The sequence below is a fragment of the Jaculus jaculus genome, chromosome 4 (assembly GCF_020740685.1).
Source record: "Jaculus jaculus isolate mJacJac1 chromosome 4, mJacJac1.mat.Y.cur, whole genome shotgun sequence".
Classification (NCBI taxonomy): Eukaryota; Metazoa; Chordata; class Mammalia; order Rodentia; family Dipodidae; genus Jaculus; species Jaculus jaculus.
The window spans coordinates 166,833,657-166,852,756 of NC_059105.1; positions in this window are offsets into that span (position 1 = coordinate 166,833,657).

Genomic DNA, 19,100 nt, shown 5'->3' on the forward strand with positions numbered 1-19,100 from the left:
AGATTTTAAGAGTACAACTAAATCATCTAACAACTCTATCATATTTCTGTGTGTACTTGAAAAAAAACTTCATCCAATCCAAGTCTATGGGAGTGACATCACGAGAAAGCCAGATGTAATAGCTCTATGACTAGGTTTCTTCCTAAGTGTACTGGATCCAGAAAAATGGACAAAATACCATCTGATATATTTTTAAATGTTTTCTTTATTTATCTGAAAGAGAGACAGATCGAGGGAGAATAGGCACACCAGGGCCTCTAGTAACCACTGCCAATGAACTCCAGGTACATGTGCCATCTTGTGCATCTGCCTTTTTATGGGTACTGAGGAATTGATCCTAGGTCCTTTGACTTTGCTAACAAGCATCTTAACTTCTAAGCCATATCTCTAGTTCCCCATATGATATTTTCAGTCTCTTCAATATATATACTAAAAGAATATTTTAAATTGGAATTTCAGGAACCCTTGCATGTCTTAAAATTCAACCTGTGTTATAACCACCTAGTATTTTTATTAGAAATGCACTGTCAGGGTCCTTACCTGCCCTACACCAACCACAATGCTGGAGTTTGAAGAAAGACACTCTGCCTTTGCTGACAAGCAGTTCAGCTGCTTCATAGAAACCCTGCTTGTTAAGAACTATAGCATGGTCAGAAAAGGTTTTCAGAGAACTATGAATCCCCAAATACTGAAGTTATCCCCAAACAATAATTTTTCTGTGAACAGGATCCATATGATCCCTAGACTTTTCATGGGTTCATGATTCCCATAAGTACATGGAACCAGGAGAACTTTTAAGGTGCCTCTTCCATAGGCATGCCTTCCATAACACAGACAAACACCATGTTTTGGATGACATAGAATGCTTTGGGAGATGTAAAATCCATTCCTCTTCCCTTCTTTTGTTTTGGAGAACTAGTTTTGTAGGTATGCTTAAAAAGCAAAATATTTCCATTTGGGGGTTCAGATAATATTTACTCATTGAATCTGAAAAATCTGTTGGCGATGAAGACTGAGTAAGGGCTAGAGAGATGGCTTAGCAGTTGAGGGGCTTGCCTATGAAGCCTAAGGACTCATGTCCAACTCTCCAGGTCCCATGTAAGCCAGACACACAGTGACACAAGTGCACAGGGTCGCACATATGCACAAGGTCACACATGTGCACAAGGGGGCTCATGCATCTGGAGTTCAATTGTAACGGCTGAAGCCCTGGCACGTGCTCTCTCTCTCTCTCTCTCTCTCTCTCTCTCTCTCTCTCTCTCTCACACACACACACACACACACACACATTAAAACAATACTTCAGTCTGTTGGGCTTGCCTCAAAAAAATAAAATAAAATAAGACTGAGCAAGTTTAGAATTTAAGTTGATACTAACAGGCTTTATTTTCTACTGTGAAAATCCTTGGCTTCTAATAACATAGGATGTAAGTTGCACTAAACAGACCTAAAGGTATATCCCTTAATCGATGTCTTCAGATACAGAAGCCAGTCAGAAACATCAACCAAGAGATACAGAGTTTGGCAAGTAATATATGACAATAAGGATATCAGAAGAATTTCCACTTTAGGATCACAGTGAGTTCGAGGCCAACCTGAAACTACAGAGTGAATTACAGGTCAGCCTGAGCTAGAGTGAGACCCTACCCCGAAAAACAAAAAAAAAAAAAAAAAAGAATTTCCATTTTAAGGGTGACATTTCCTTATTGTGCCCACCAACATTCTGTCATGTATGAGAGGTTGGCAAAAAAAAAAGTCATCAGAAGAGGAGATGATTGGAAGGACGATGGGATTCAGTGAAAGGGGGACACAAGAAAGTAATGGGAGGGGATTATGATCAAAACATATTATGTACATGTGTGAAAATTGTCAATAAAACATTTGCAAAAGAATGAAAGTTCTTAATGGCAGATGTCTTTGGCAAACCACACTCATGACGATGGAAATAATCAAGTTCTATTGCAAATTACATTGAGATAATGAACTTCAAAATTGATAGTGATGGTGTCACAGAAATGGCTGGGGAGTATGTTTAGCATTTAGAAAACACTGAACAGATTGGGATAAATTAAAAAGTAGAATGACAATATTTTGCAGGCCTTACTATCAAGTAGTAATTGATTTGCCCAGTCGTTGGATCTGAGTGAGAAATAGGAGTGTAGCCAAGGGTAGAGTCTGGGCCACAGTTCCCATAGTCAGTTCTTGGAATATTGTCATTACCATGTCAAAAGGCAGCTGAATTACTGAAGGAGTGATTACACGGAGAGTGAGATGCACGTAACATGTAACATCAAGGCTCAGGTGAGTGAGTACGGCTATAGCCACAACCGAGAAGGGATCATGGCCACAGCCACAAGAGTGACCTCTGCAAGACCAGGAGGAGAGTCGCCTGATCACTCTTTGCTGGCAGAAAGAATCGTGAGCAATGCTAAATTATTTCCATTTGAAAATACTGAATATCAGTGCTTTATTATATAACAATAGCCAACGCATGTTGCAGTCTGACAAGAGAGGTGATGAAGAATTAGGAATAAAGACATAAAAAGCGTGCAGTCCATTCCGTAGACTGCATCTCACTGTGGCAGATAAGGAGGCATGCTAGCTACCCAGACCCGGCAGGGAGAGGCTTATTGCCCAGCTGTGGAAACCACAGTTAACAGGCATCGCTGACTGCTGCTCCTCCAGGCTTCATCTTGGATGCCACGAGCCACCCTTCCCAAAGCCAAGTCACTCCAGCCGATGACAGCTTGCGGTGGAGGACAAAAAGTCCCAGAAACTTAAACTCAGAAGGCACAATGCTGATGGGAATTTACGTCTGTGGGGACAGTCTGACTCGGGGGTAATGCTGAGGTGGTGCATTCTGAGAGCAAGCATGAGTGGAAGCATGGCTACTTGTCAGGATACTTGGATGAAGGCTTCCCCTCATGACATTTCCTCCAGACCGCTGCCGTCAGGCGGGAAGGGGAAGCGATGTGCTGTGTCTCTCCCACTGGCCAGTGACTCTACCACCGTCTGGTTAGTTAGCCAGAGTCAGGTATTGTTCTGAACTTCACTGACCTCACTTGACATTTTTTGTTAGTTTTTAAATTTTATTTTATTTTTGATAATTTTATGCACGTATGTAATGTATTTCGATCTCATTCACTCCCCATTACCCTCTTTAATTCCCCTTTCCCACACCCACTCCAAACTTTCTTCTCCCCAACTAGTCTGCTTATTTTCATGCCTTTTGCATACGTGCATGTGACCTGAGTTAAATTAGGATCGCTTGCGCTTGCACGAGCGTGGACACAGGACTGTGGTGATAACAGGTTTAGGCTTTCATTGATTTAATTTAAAAAAAAAAAAAAAAAAAAAGAATGGGTTAATGGTCTTAGAAAATGGCTATGGCTAAAGTGTTTGCCATGCAAAATGAGCACTTGCGTTCAGATCCACAGAAAACACATCAGATCTAGACCCTGTCGCGTTAGTGTCTGTCACCCTGGGAGGCAGGGATAGGAGAATCCCCCAGAATCTCATGCACCAGCTGGCCTGGCGAGCGCAGCGGAGAACAAGACCACCCTGACTTGCACACGGCAGAAGGCGGGGCCAACGGCTGAAGTTGTCCTCTGACTTCCACTCGCTGTGGCGCATGTGTGAACACGCATACACACCAAAAGTAAAGTAAGGTCACACGGCCATGCGCACCTCCGTACCCCCAGCCCTCAAGAAGCTCAAGGAGGAAGACAGCAAGTGTGAGGCTAGTGTGGGCTGCATGGCAGGAACGTCTCAAAAAACAATGATAATCACAGCGGCCAAGTTAAATTGGTTTTATTGAAACGGGTGCCTCATGCTTTTCCAAACCCTTCAAACTCACCATGGTCAAGTTAAGAGAATAAACCAAAAGACACACCCAGACTGAAACTCACTTTCTTGAGCAACCCATCACAGGTAACAAATGACATGGAAAAGGTTTTAACCTAAGTGTCCTTGGCTTTTCTGCAGGTCTTCCCGAGTTAGGCAGCGAGTAGAGAGAGAGAGAGATCAGAAAGTACAAAGGAATGAAATGAAAAAATGAGTAAAAATAATTACTTCTGTATTTGAAGGGAAGGTAATGCATAACAGCCTGAGAATCTGGCACAAGCTCATGAAGATGACGTGTTCAAAGACAACAGACCGTTTTGCAAACTCCCATGTGTAAGAATTTAGCTCCACCCCCGGGTGTTGATGATAAGACAAATAAATATCACTGCACATAGTGCTGATTGAATCTGAAAATCTTCAGAAACTCGGGCTCCAATAACACGGACATAGTATTGGCTAAAAGAACAAAGAGTTACAAGAATCATTTACATTTTTCCATGAGCACCAGAATGGCTTGCCAAGGGAATCTAGAAGCTTTGGGGTGAGGAGTAGAATGGATAACGCATGAGCTTCGGGTTCTCTGTCGAGTGCCCCGCCAGAGGCAAAACCCCCAGAAGACTGGCCCTCTCCCCCTCCTGCTTTAGCCTTCCTTGTGGGAGAAAAATATACTACCCTTGCATAATCCATCCTGACAAGGCTTTGGATTCAACTTCCAAACTCTGAAAATAATCTCCCTTTCTTTTTCCTTTAACTACAAAGCTTGTTCCTTTGGCTGAAGGCCCCTTGCGCAATGTGCAGTGGAGTAGATGTGTTTCTGAAGTAGCAGAGATCTTGACTCCTGGAACAGGGGCCCTGAAAGTTCACCCCACCACCCGGGACATCTTCCATGAGCCTCATCCCTAGGTTTCTTGCTACAGCCCTCGTCCCTGTCCCTACATTGGGCCTGCAGTGAAGGTGGTTAAATTGTTGCTTCTCACTCTATCTTTGTTAGTTCAATAAATAGATTTTTGTTCTCTCTTCAGTCCTGCCCCTCCTCTCTAGGGCCAAAGGCTTGAGGCTTACCTCTCTGTTAAAGAAATGGCCATGCTTCATTTAATCCTGCTGCAGCCAGACTGCTGTGGATGTCAGGCTTCTGATGAGACATTAAATCAAGGAAAACATGACTCCCCAGGCAGGAGCATCTGCCGAGAAGCAGAAAGTGGCTTCACCTCGCGGGAATCTTGCGGCCCACACAAGCCCGCCCTTCCCCTTGCCTGTCTGCAGGCCCACACCCTCAGAGTTCACTGTCAAATGTTCCCTCTGGAATATGTTTGTAGATATGTCTAATGTGGTGGAAAAATATTTTCACAAATCTTGCCTGACTAAAAATGCCTCTGAGAAGTAAAAGAAAAAAGAAACACTAATGAAAACAAATTGTGTATCGAAACAGAGTACCTCTGCTTTTAGCGGAGACCAATATATTTTTGCGTGACATGGGTGTGATGAAGTAACATGTCAACTACATGTAATTTTGTTAGGTAAGTTTGAAAGACTGAAACTGATTTGAGATAAGACAAAGGAGGCGCCAGCTCAAGACTGGCATTTCATTTCAGACTCTCTTCCCCTAAATGTTTCCATTATTTTTTTTTTTTTAGATTTCAATCTAATTCACCTAGAATATTGATTTGAGGTCAGGATATAATTTAAGTTTAAACTAATTTTATCGCCAGGATGTAATTCTTCTTTACATACGTTTTTATAAAACTAGCCCGAAGCTGGGCTCTATCCTGTGCCACCCTTCTTGCTCCCGATGCCATCCTGACTTGATCATTGTAGACTACTTTGTGTTTTAATACCTTACAGACCAACTCATTGATTCTTAATATTTTTAAACTTTTCATAGTTAATCTTACCTGTAGATCTTGAAGTTAAAAATTTTACTTTTTTGAGCTGAACCAGATTTACATCGGAGTTAAATCTAGGGACATGCCACCTAAAATGAGGGAATGTTTTGTTCACGTGTCTATGGTGTGCTTGTGGACTTGTGTGCATGTGGACACCTGGGTGGGCTGATGTGTCCACATATTTTTAGAAACCAAAGGACAACTTCATATGCTATGTCAGGCACACCATCAACCACTTATTGAGACAGGCTCTCTCACTGGCTGGACTGGCTAGCTTACAAGCTCCAGGGATCCTCCTGTCTCTATTTCTCCAGCACCAGGATTACCAACATGCTCTGCCATATCGTGATACCGGGGAGGGAACTTCGACACTTAGGCCTGTGGGCAAGCACTTTACCCACTGGGTTTCATTGTCCCCGCTTGATTTTTTTTCTTAAAATGCTTTTCATTCAATATTTGTAAAGGATCCGGTCTGTATGAATCATGGCTCTGGTTGCCAGGAAGAGAACTGTATTTATATACAAGAATTATTTGTATATAAGAATTAATCCCAAAGTGATTATGGTTCTATATCTAAAACTATGATGTGTGTAGGAAACAAATTGGGAAAAAAAATATTTTATGCCTTTGAACTGATCAAGGATTTTGTAGCTAGGACACAAAAGAATAAAATCCATAAAATAAAATAGGGTAAATTCAACTTCTTCAAAACTAAAAACTTGTTTGTAAAACACTTCTAAGGAAATACAATGGCAAGCCACTGACTGGGATTAGTTATTTGCAAAACACCAATTTGCTAAGACTTGTATCCAGAACATATGAAGAGTTCTCAACAAAAAAATAATAGGAAAAGAGCACAACCAAAAACCATGAAAAGATTTCATCAGGAACTCAACTAAGGATAAGGATATGTGCTTCACAACTAAGCATATGGAAAGACACTTACCATCGCTTTTTTATTGAAATCACAAGACACCACCTACTTAAATTATTCAAAAATTTTTTTTCTTCTTTCCTTTTTTAAAAATTCTTTATTAATTTATTCGAGAGAGTGAGAGAGAAAGAAAGAGGCAGATAGAGAGAAAGAGAATGGGCCCACCAGGACCTCCAGCTTTTGCAGATGAACTATAGATAGATATAGCAGGGTCTCACTCTAGCCCAGGCTGACCTGGTATTCACTATGGAGTCTCAGGGTGGTCTTGAACTCGTGGCAATCCTCCTACCTCTGCCTCCCGAGTGCTGGGATTAAAGGCGTGAGCCACCACGCCCAGCAATTGTTCAAAAAGAAAATTAAAAACACATGAAAATGTTGGTAAGAAAGCAAAGTAATGGAAGTTCTCACTGTTGCTGGGAATGCATGTTGGAAAAACAGTCTGGAAGCTTACAGTGCTAAAAAAAAAAAAAAAAATTCTTACTGAATAGGTTTGGCAATATATGTCTATAGTCCCACCTTCTAAGTGATACAGGGATTTGGGGGTTCCCTACCAATGCACCAGTATCATATACCAGCACACTGGTAATTTTGGGGTGACTCCAGATTCTTATCTTTTGAATTTGATAAATGAATTCCACAGACCAGAAGATAAAGTTCTGGGAGATTTTATTATAGCTTTAAGGAGGAAGGGTTTTAAGAGAATGGGGACTCAAAGAAGGAAAGAAGATGTAAGAGTGCCCAGAACATAAGAACAGGAAAGAAAGCAGAGCTCTTGCCAAGGGAGGCAAGAGGATATTTGAGAAACCCATCTTAAGACACCGGTTGGGATTGTGAATAAGAGCCCCTTGGATGGGCAGCCAGCTGGCCTAGCCAGTTAGTCCTGAAGTTAGGTGTCCAGAGTCAAAATTTCTGAAAAAAAGCAACCTTCCCAGAAATCTTAATTCTCTAGGAAGGGAATAGAAGAACTTCCCAAGGGGGCAGAGATAAGGAGAGGCCAGACCCATCTGATGCTTCCTGTAGTAAAGTGTAATGACCTTGATTTTCCCATACAGGCCCAAGGACAACTCTTACATTTAGTCAAGGAGAAAGCTATTCACTTTGGGGTGCTGTCACCCCTAAACTGCCTCATAAGGAAATTGGCATAGGAGAATTTCATGTTTAAAGCCATATTGAGAAAGTTAGCAGAATCCTGTCTCAAAAAGGAAAAATTGGGGCCTGGGGAGATGGCTCAGCAGTTAAGGCACTTGCCTGCAAAGTCTAAGGACCCAGGTTCAATTCTGCAGTACCCATGTAAGCCAGATGTACAAGGTGGCACATGCCTCTGGAGTTTGCAGTGGCTAGATGCTCTGGAGGAGCACCCATTCACTCTCTCTCTCTCTCTCTCTCTCTCTCTCTCTCTCTCTCTCTTAAATAAATAAAAAATATATATTTTTAAATTTTTTTTATTTTTATTTATTTATTTATTTGACGGAGACAGAGGAAGGGAGAGAGAAAGAGAGAAAATGGGTGCTGTGCATCACGACCTCCAGCCACTGCAAATGAACTCCAGATGCATACACTCCATTATGCATCTGGCTAACATGGGCCCTGGAGCACCCATTCACTCTCTCTCTCAATTAAATAAATTATATATATATATATATATATATATATATATATATATATATATGTATATATGCATATGCATATGTATGTATATATATGTATATATACGTATATGTATGTATATGTATTTTATTTATTTATTTATTTGTTGGAGAAAGAGGGAGAGAGAGAGAAAGAGAGAGAATGGACACAGCGCACCAGGGCCTCCAGCCACTGCAAATGAACTCCAGACACGTGTGCCCCCTTGTGCATCTGGCTAATGTGGGTCCTGGGGAATATCCCTCCAGTCCCAAGATTAAAAGTATATTTTAAAACAGGAAAAAATTACAAAGGCCTAAGGAAGTTGGAAAACACATAGCCTATGGCCATTTGACAGATCAGTTTGCCTGGGGATAGGCTGGAAGATACGGGTTGATAACCAAGGAGCAGGAAGGAACTTTCTGGAGTGATAAGAACATGCTATATCTCATAGTTGTGATAAGTTACACACTGATTTTCACACACTGATCACTGAGTATGGCACTTATCACCTAAACAGGGTGAATTTTATTCCATGTAAGTTAGGGGTCAATAGCCCTGTGCTGATGTGGTGGTTTGGATGTAAAAAGTTCCCCACAGCCTCATGTGTTTATGATTAAGCCTCATATTTAATCCATGGCAAATGGAGCCTTCGGGAGGTGGAGCCTTGCTGGAGGACATGTGTCCAGCCCCAACCCTGCCTGACCGTGCTAGCAAGCTTCCTTCCTCCCTGCTGATGTACCCTGCGTGATGTGAGCCAGCTTCCCACTTCTGCCAGCTTCACTCTTCCGACACCATGATGAAACTTCTCCTTGGAACTGTCATTCAGAAATAAACCCTTTCCTTCCGTAAGCTGTTTCTCATGGGGTGTTTGGTCCCTGCAGTGAGGAATTAAGTGCTACAGCCAAGAACTAGGAGAAGCATTTATTGAATCAGATATTTGAAAGGTCTGAGTGTTTTCTTATGCAGACATAGCCAGGGATGAGGATATGACAAGGTCTATAGCCAATGGTAGTCTCCCTCGCCTTCATTTCTCCCACGTTGCCTTATTCTTTCCCATGATAAGCCCCATTACTTGTTCTCATCTTGCAGGCATCTCTATAGCTCATAAGCTCAGGACAAGAGTTTCTTTTTCCTTCTGCAATAACCACAATTCGCCCCCAAAAGGGCACTGATTAGCTCTGCTTAGTAATATCCATCTCTATCCAATCAACATCTACTTTCCTCAGGAGTAAAATGCTCTGGCCATCTTGAGTCCAACACCCCTCCTCAAGACAGGAGAGATGGGGTGATGGAGCAGACTCCAAAAGGAAGGCAAGACAGGAAGACAAAATAATACAGGTCTTGTTGCAGCCTCATTTTTGATCACCGCCTACCATGGTTGTCTGTTGCTCACATCGTGCAAGAACACCCAGCCAGGCCTCCTTCCTTCACACTGTAGTCCACGGAATCTCTACAGAATGCTTTCCAGAGTTCCATCTTGCCATTAAAAAATAATAAATTCACTTTTATTTATTTATGAGAGAGAGAGAGAGAAATAGACACACTAGCACTTCTAGCTACTGCAGACACTCTAGAAGCATGCTCCACCATGTGCATCTGGCTTATGTTGGTTCTGGGGAACTGAACCTGGGTGTTCAGGCTTTGCAGACAAGTGCCTTAACTACTATGCCTTTGCTTAGAACAGAGCAGTTTCGTTGGATACCCTTACTCACTTCCCTTATTTTTCACAGGAGCCCAGCCCAGTGTGGTCATGTTAGAACGGCCCCTCCATGCTGAGACGCTAGCTCTAAAGTGGATTGTGTTTGACTCTCCAGTTGGTGATTTGACCTGCCACTTTGGTGGCAGCATCCTAGGAAGTGACAGTGCTGCCCACACTTACACATTTTTCAATTGACTCCCTCAGCAGAGGCCTGACACTGAGCAAGACAGGACAAGACAAACGAGCGAGCGGGTCTGACTTGGATAATTAACCTCACCACACAGGCCTAACCCACGTGTTGTGCAGTCTGACGCTTTGTCTGAGGTGCACAGACTGATCACACTGCCCACAGCGTCTTCAGGCTCCTCAGGAAGCAATAGTTATACTTCTGGAAGAAACCTTAGACAGTGACTGATAAGCCATCTAGTTTTACCAGTGAGCAAACAGAAGCCTCTAGATCTTCCAGCCTAAGAGCTAGGATTAGAGCTCAAGCTTCCTCTCTGCTGGCCTGTGCCCTCCCTGGTGTTACAATGCTTCTGCTTAATGATCTGTCTGCAAAGATTCCCACCACTACTGAATATAAATGCTTTAAAATGCAAATAAGCCAAGATCGATCGTCATCCATTTAGAACAGATGTTCCACATCTTCTGAAGCGACTGTGTCCCGATAAACTCATCAAAAACTGAAAATATCCAAGATCTAAGATGCTCTTGAAATACCTAACCAAACATCACAGCTTCACACCACAAGGCACTGTGAAGTGTGGGCGTTCACCCTTCTGGTTGCGTGATAGACAGGCAGTTAGTTCCCTGAGGCTGCCCATTGTCTACAGAGAGCATGACACAGGCTAAGAAAAGATCAAAACTCACATTTTGAAGTACACTTTCTACCAAATAAGTGTTACATTTTTGCACCATGATAATGTTTAAAAAAAAATCACTATGTTAGACCTTCATAGCTTGCGAACCACCTATGCTGGACTGTGGTCCTGTGTTGATATGTTACCTTGGGAGGAGGCAGAACACAGAGAGAAGCGTGGACTGAAATCCTGGTTCCAAAGTTATTCACTGGGTGGCCCTGGCACCTAATTCTGGCTTTCCTTGATATTAGAGGCTCATAACAGTATGCCCTTCAGAGAAAAATTATGCAGAATAACAAAGACTTTAAATATTTAGCACAAAAGTCAGTAGGTAGTCTTCCCTAAGCCAAGAGTAACTGTTTGGCCAGGTTATCTCCTTAGTTCATGTATGCTTCTGCCTTAATCAAGAGAAAGCAGGAGGAAATGAAGAACTGTGTAACCATGGGAACCAGTAGGACTGAATAAGATTTCAATTAATGCTGCTTAAGAAAATACTGATCTCAGGCTGGAGAGATGGCTTAGCGGTTAAGGTGCTTGCCTAAGGACCCAGGTTCAACGACCCATGTAAGCCAGATGCACATGCATTTGGAGCTTGTTTTCTATGGCTAGAGGCCCTGGTGTGCCCATTCTCTCTCTCTCTCTCTCTCTCTCTCTCTCTCTCTCTCTCTCTCTCATAAATAAATAAATAAATAAAATATTTCTTTTAAAAAAATACTAGTCTCTTACCAAAGTATCACATTTCACTATGAGAGCCCTTTAGAGAAAGGAAGTTTCAGGACAAGAAAAGCAACCTTTAGGACTTTGCTAAACAATGTAGGAATTTACATCAGTATTCTGATCTTGTAAAGGTCAGGTGAGGATCTGGGTAGCGAAAGGACAGGCCAGAACAGCAAACACTAACCTGGATGACACAGAAGCAGAAGGCATAGTGGTTACCCTGGTAACCTGCATAGGGCAACAAAAGAAACCAGAAGGCATCTTGGTTCAGCTGAACACACAGATGCTGCAGGTCAAGGGCATTGATAGGACGATCCCAGGAACAAATTGCAGGATATCGGGAAATAAATAAGGAAGCGAATCCCAGTCTAAGGACCCCGGACAATAAGACATGGGGTTACAATTTGGAATTATCAGCAAGGGGCCTCAGTGCTAAGAAAGAAAATCCATGAGCTGGAGAGATGGCTTAGCGGTTAAGGCAGTTGCCTGCAAAACCAAAGGACTCAGGTTCGATTCCCCAGGACCCACGTAAACCAGATGCACAAGGTGGTGCATACGTCTGGAGTTTGTTTGCAGTGGCTGGAGGCCTTGGTGCATTCTCTCTCTCTCGCATTCTCTCTCTCTCTCTAATAAATAAAAATAAATATTAAAAATATTGAAAAAAGAAATAAATTCCTTTTTGCTATTAGCAAAGATTCCACACATTGCCTGTCAGGAAGACTGAGGCAAGAGGACGGTGAGGTCTACAACAAGGAAGGAGAGAAAAGATCTTAGGCCAGAATGCATAATCCATGTGGAGACTGTCTAATTTGTGAAGGGAGGACTTCACAGACTTCAAATGACAGCAGTCTTTCAATATCTATCTTGAAATAGAAATAAAGAACAAGGAAACATGATTTTAGAATTTACAGATATTTTAGTACATGTGCCCAGAGGCATTTAAAAAAATATGGCCTTATTTTTCAAAATTAAGAAACTAAACTGAATACATTAGTAACAAAGATGGAGTCACACTAAAATTCAGCTGGTTATTGTCAAGAGTACTCTAAGGCTATTTGGGTGCAAGTTTACTGGAATGGAAAGTGTTTTTTCATGTGAACTGTAATTATTATATGAAATTCAGAGCTAGGAAATCCTGCAGGGATAAATAGTTTTCAAATTATAAATTTGTAAAGATATAAAGATATGTAAGGATCTGCAAAGGGATACTTGTAGTTTTTGATAGACCATAGAGTGTGTGTACATGTGTATGGTTGTGGTGATGGTGGTGGTGGTGTGTGTGCGTGTGTGTGTGTGTGTGTGTGTGTAGGGGGAAGTGGTTAGAGTCATGGGTGAAACAAACGTAAATGAATGTTGCTAACACATACCATAGAGACTGACTTCAAGGCCAATCAGCTGTTACAGAAATCAGTGGTTCCCAAATGGCAATGACACATATGTATATAAATCTTATAATGAAACCCATTGTTTTGTTACTGCCTTAAAAAGGGAGAAAAGTCTCTGATTCAGTGACTGATGCCAGAGAAAGAGTCACAAATTCACTTAGTTAATCCCTGCTTTCACGTCAACCAAAGCAACTCCATTCTTCATGCATGTTATAAATTGAGATGGTAACAAAACATTTTGTTTGGAACAAAGAACTCCATATTTATATCAGAGTAACTGAGGTTCTTTTTGATATGCACATATTTAATAACTGACTATCCTGTTAAGTACCTCCTACCATATTATTTCATTCAAAGAAACCTGTACACTTCTGGTTTTTTTTTTTTTTTTTTTTTTTTTTTTTTTTGGTTGTTCAAGGTTGGCTCTCACTCTAACCCAGGCTGACCTGGAATTCACTACGGAGTCTCAGGGTGGCCTCGAACTCACGGCGATCCTCCTACCTCTGCCTCCCAAGTGCTGGGATTAAAGGCGTGCACCACCATGCCCGGCTCCTGTACACTTCTTTGATTGCTCCTTCTACCAGTCATGTGACACTTCTCAAAAAAAAGAATGTTCTCAAAGAAACCTGTATCTTATAGTGTTTTTGAGGTATTTTACAATTCTGAAAGTTAAGGAATATGTGTAATAACACAAATGGTCCTTGTGCTTAGAACGGCAAATGATTTCATGCCCTGAAGTACGACCGGTACGTTTGGCTGGTGGCTTGTGCTGTTTAGCTTACATCTCACTGACTGTGTTGCTACAGTCATCTTGGGATTGACTTGTAGAATCTTACCAGATTCCTAATCAATTAATGAATGAATTTTATATGAGCATCATGAGTTTAAGGTTTAAGAAAGTATTAGAAAGCCAGGCGTGGTGGGGCACGCCTTTAATCCCAGCACTTGGGAGGTAGAGTTATGAGGATCACCATGAGTTCCAGGCCACCCTGAAGACTACATAGTGAATCCCAGGTCAGCCTGGGCCAGAGTGAGACCCTACCTCGAAAAACCAAAAAAAAAAAAAAAAGAAGTATTATGCCTTAACACTTATAAAGCATTCATAGGCAGCTACTGATACAGTGTAAATACCATCATTTGCTCAAGGGACAGAAACTTGTTACCTTGCACACCATATTATAACTGAAACCTTGAAGCTCCCAGTCCATGCTGATGTTGTTCATGGAAGAAACTGAGCATTAATATTTTCAATGCGGGATGGAGGGATGGCTTAGCAGTTAAGGTGCTTGCTTGCAAAGCCTAAGGACCCAGGTTCAATTCCCCAGTACTTACATAAACCAGACCCATATGATGGCACATGCATCTGGAATTCATTTGCAGTGCCTGGAGGCCCTGGTGCACCCATTCTCTCTCTCTCTTTCTCTCTCTCTCTCTCTATCTATCTATCTATCTATCTACCTATCTATCTATCTATCTGTTTCTGTCTCTCTGCTTCTTTTCTCTCTCTCAAATAAAATAGTTAAAACATATTTAAAATATATTTTTTAATGTGACAAAAAAAGGTAAGTTTACTAATACACAATGGTTCATTGAACTATCAAAGTATGTTGGCAAAGCCAGTGTATTAAATTTTGTCGCAAATAATCTTTTCCTTGTCCGATCTGAGAATATGCATAAAAAAATCTGATTGAAACTTTAAAAGGAAATATCTAAACTAAAAATGAATGATTCTTTTCCTCCCCACAGGAGGCCCCTAGCACCCAGGAAGGCACTGGTTCTGAAAGAATGACTTTCATGCTTTTTTCTCCTTCAATGTGTGTGATGAATGAGAACTACATGTGTGACATAAATCCATGGGCACAGGTATATGCGTAATCATTTACGGTTAGTATGTAAACTAATGTCAAGCAAAACACATGCAACCAAGCATGCACTGTTTCTGCACTGTGACGCACCTCATTGCTTGTAAATCCCCTCACATTTGCTGTAGCTCCCCTTTCTCCCTTCTTCAAAACAACGAATCAAGAGTGGAAACAACTATAGTAATTACAAAGGGTTTATTCTAAAATACACATATTTTTTGAGGCAAGCACAGCAGATTGGCCTTTTATGAGAGAGAGAGAGAATTGGCATGCCAGGGACTCCAGCCACTGTCCTAGAACTCCAGACACGTGTGCCACCTTATATGCATATGTCACCTTGTGTATCTGGCTTATGTGGGATCTGGGGCGTCAAACATGGGTCCTTAGGCTTTTCAGCAAGTGTCTTAACCACTAAAGAATCTCCCCAGCCCTAAAATACATATTTTGAAAGAGTAAGTCATTGGCAGAACTGAGTGCTTTATTTATTATAAGGAATAAATGATCTGAGTGTGCTTTAAAACCCTGAGACTCACAGGTATACTTTCCTCCATAGTGGAATAACCACTTTTTCAGAGAGACAGGAACCCTGCTTTTGAATAAAAGGAGCAAAGACAAGATCCCACATTTTTAAAATGTATATGAAATAATCAAGATAAAAAGACTAGGAAGGAAATAATTAGAATTGAAAGAAAACAGAAGGGTCCTAGATTCTTAATTTAAAAAAAAAAAAATCAGTGCAGAAATATAAAATTGGAAAGAAAAAGTCCAGCCAGCAAAGAACTGACTCCAACCTACATCTTTCATTTAAATAGACGTCACCTAGGACTGAGGATGTGGGTCAGTGAGTAAAATGTTTTACTTGTAAAGCCTTCTGGCCTGGGGTTCAATTCCCTAGTACCTGTATAAAACCAGACACCTTATTTGGAGAGGCAATCAACTTAAAATTGAGATGATCAAGTTAAAACTGAGTAATGAAAGTGAGCCGTAAGCTCTAATCTAATTTTGTTGATGTCTTTATAAAAAGGAGAAATTTGGACAGACAGGTCCACAGGGAGAACGCCACGAGAATCCTTTCTCACAGTCCCCAGAAGGAATAAAGCTGGCTAACACCGCGCTCTGGAAACCCTAGCCTCCAGCGTTCAGATGGCAAGTTTATGTTTTCAAGCCACCCAGTTCATATTATTTAGTTACGACAGTGCTAGCAAGTTAATGCAAACAGTCAGCTGTCCCCAAGAAGACGGGCCCACGTCTGCCTATCAGGTAAGATGACTCCCTCTTGAGAGGCTGGGACGTGGAAAGAATGAGAGGCCACAGGGTAGACAGAGATCCGCAGCTGCCTGCCAGCTAGTGCTAATTCTGCAGGAAAGAAAGGAGGAAAATTAGACATTGTTTTATGTATACCCTGGGCACATTAAAAGAACAGGAAGGCTACCAAGGGTTTCTTAGGTTCAGAGTTACATTTCTGGCAGCGCAACAGGTCATGCAAGGTGGAATACGAGATAAGCTTGGAAAGTCGGACTCATCCAGCAGCCTAGTCCTCTCTGAGTTGCTCTCAGCCATGTGAGCTTCGGCAGTAAGCATGGCAATGCTCGACATGAAACAAACAAAATTTAAGTGCCTGACATTTTTTAACCGGCCTCTTTGAAAACGGGACCGAGTTCAAGTCTAAGTTTGCACAGACAGTGAGTACAGAGCCACTGTGTTTTCTCCCCATCTGGAAGACCGTTGCCCTATTTTGTACCCTGCATAGGAGTCTTCCTCACATATCATGAAGTGGAGAGAAGTGACCAACAGAATTAACTAAATTGTAGATGAAACAAAAGAAAAAAGTCAAATGTATATGAAAGCACGTGGAATACAAAGAACACAAAATTATTCCTAATTCTAGAGAACATTAAAAACAAGAGAGGAAGTATTTAGGTTAAATCAGTAAACATGTACTCAACCAGGACAGGCGTGGTGGCGCATGCCAATAATCCCAGCACTCGGGAAGCAGAGCTAGGAAGATTACCATGAGTTTAAGGCCACCCTGAGACTACATAGTGAATTCCAGGTCAGCCTGGAATGAAACCCTACCTTGAAAAAAAAAAAAATGAACCATCAAAAGTAACCAAGAAATTTAATTTATGCAAATATATGAAATAAATTGACAATGACAATTGATTTTTAAAAACATTTTTTATATTTTATTTATTAGAGGGAGTGAGGGAGGGAGAGAATGGGCATGCCAGGGCCTCTAGCCGCTGCAAATGACCTCCAGATGAATGTGCCACCTTGTGCACCTGGCTTACGTGGGTTCAGGGAAGATATCTTGGGTCCTTAGGCTTCGCAGACCAAGTGCCTTCTCTCCAGCCCCACAGTTGATTTTTTTTTTAGACCAAGATGACTATATTGAGCTACCATACTGTTATGTAGAAACTTTATACCACTAACCATCCCTCTACTTGTCTCAGATTCTTGCTTTCCCAGAGCAGTGCAGTGCTACCAAAAAGTCGTGGCTGCTCCTGCCGTACACGCACCACGGTCACTGTCACCGTGGAAATAGCATGAAGGGGCACACTGTCCTGCCTTGGAAGAGGAGACGACGTGATTTTCCTGACTGCCATTTGCCATGACTTCGGCTATCGGCCTGCACTGCAGTTCTGAACAGATGACACACTCTCTTCTGAAACGTGTGCGGTAGACATCATACTCCTCCCCGGGGTCGCCGTCCCTCTCCTTCTTTCTATCTTGGCGTTTTGCCTCTCTTCTGCTTGGCCATATTCATTTGCTAAGTCACGCTTTATATCTCAGATGTCTGCTTCTCATTGTGAGTCCCTTTCCACCAGGCTCATTGCTTGGGTGCTGTCTTCGTTCTTGCTCAAAGAGGACACCCCAATGCTAATGTCCCTTATCCACAGCTGACTAAACCACTGGGGTAAGCGAAGAGGTGTCTCAAGGGGCGGGAGAAAATCAAGACCCTTCTCAAGGGCCTTCAAACATTCTTTTAAAATTAGGGCTGGAGAGATGCTTAATGGCTAAGGTACTTGCCTACAAAACCAAAGGGCCCAGGTTCGATTCCCCAAGACCCACGTAAACCAGATGCACAAGGTGGCGCACATGTCTCGAGTTCATTCACAGCAGCTGACGGTCCTGACGAGCCCATTCTCTCTATCTGCTTCTCCCTTCCTCTCCCTCTCTCTTTCTTGCTCTCTCAAATAAATGCATGAAAATAAAATAATAAAAAGAAGTAGATAAAATACTTAACTTATATTACCAAAACCCCTAAATTCTTCCATATTCTCTGCTGTGGAAGGAAACTCTTAAAAAGTCTTCTAACTTTATCGAATGCTTGCCTATGGAATGGGATGGTCATTATCAACCCTGACTACCTCACCAAGTTGTTGTAAGGGATTCACTGGGAAAAAAAAAAAAAAAAAGCCCAATGAGACAAGTTCACATATGCATAAGACATTTCATGTTTTATAGCCTTGCCTGGAGGGAACCCATGAGCAGAAGATAGTGGGCAGACAGTGGTGTCAGATTTCAAAATGTTAACGAATGAATGAAAGCAAGTGTGAGAATAAGATTACATGAGGACAGTTTGGAGAGAATGCCATTTTCCCAAACAAGTGAAAGGGCACAACACTTTCTTCTTGTACTGGTCTTCACAGCTCTCTCTTGTCTCTGGTACCTCAAGGCTCAACCTTGACCGTGCCTCTTCCTGGCTGCTCAGAGTGCAAACTGTCTGGGTCGTCCACACGCAGGCCTGAATTAGCTGGTGCATATTGATTTCTCTGCCTTTCACCATGCTAATGCGCAATAGCTTTATAGGGTTAGGTGCTTTAGACAAGTCTCCAGGGCTGAGCGCTGTGTTCGACACATATAAAGTGTTATCTCATGTGTTGGCTTTTGCGCTATCTTACAACGCTTTCACATTTCTGGTTCTCTTCCCTGGAAGTGGTTGTGTGTTCACTTAGAGAAGGCAATGTTCTAAAAAAAAAAAATTTCTGTGGATCTTGTTAAAACATTTTCAGAGATATGCTTTTTAAATCTAAAAAATACTTTGATTTCCTTGTTCTGAGCATTTCTTCGGGCTGGCTCAAACTTTCCTATACAGTTAAACACTGGCTGAGTTTGCTTCTCAGCTATAAAACCAATTTGAAGTTTTGGCTACAGTTTTATTTGGATTTATATTAGTTTCTTTTTTTTGATTTATTAAGACAGAGACAGAGAGAGAATTATTACTTATTTGGGGGGGGAGAAAGAAAGAAAGAAAGAAAGAAAGAAAGAAAGAAAGAAAGAAAGAAAG